Source organism: Tupaia chinensis, unplaced genomic scaffold, assembly GCF_000334495.1.
Source record: "Tupaia chinensis unplaced genomic scaffold, TupChi_1.0 Scaffold140166_1, whole genome shotgun sequence".
Classification (NCBI taxonomy): domain Eukaryota; kingdom Metazoa; phylum Chordata; class Mammalia; order Scandentia; family Tupaiidae; genus Tupaia; species Tupaia belangeri.
This window is the reverse complement of record NW_006200045.1, coordinates 8,640-8,874: the sequence shown is the minus strand read 5'-3', so window position 1 is coordinate 8,874 and position 235 is coordinate 8,640. Positions and strand designations below refer to the sequence as shown.

The 235-nt window shown below is 43.4% G+C and overlaps 1 protein-coding gene across 1 annotated transcript in view; it reads right to left on the bottom strand.

Annotated features, from left to right (window-relative positions):
* The window catches only part of LOC102500260 (mas-related G-protein coupled receptor member A-like), a gene marked incomplete at its 5' end in the record, with an annotated part of 23,800 nt that overhangs the window by 22,531 nt on the left and 1,034 nt on the right, over window positions 1-235 (bottom strand).

The window sequence follows — 235 nt, the reverse complement described above, 5'->3', positions numbered from 1 at the left end:
ATCCCCCCAGGGGGGTGATTTCTCGCTTTCTGTCTCTCTGTCTCTCTCTGTCTCTCTGGTGAGCGCACGCGCCCTATAGCAAAACCCCCCCCCCCCCAAAAAAAAACAGACAACCCAATAAAAATGGATAGCAGACTGGAATGAACACTTTAACAAATAATATATAAATGGTCAATAATCACACGAAAACATGCATGCTTTTGGGAAATAGGTTAGCATGTTTGAAGCTTTATGT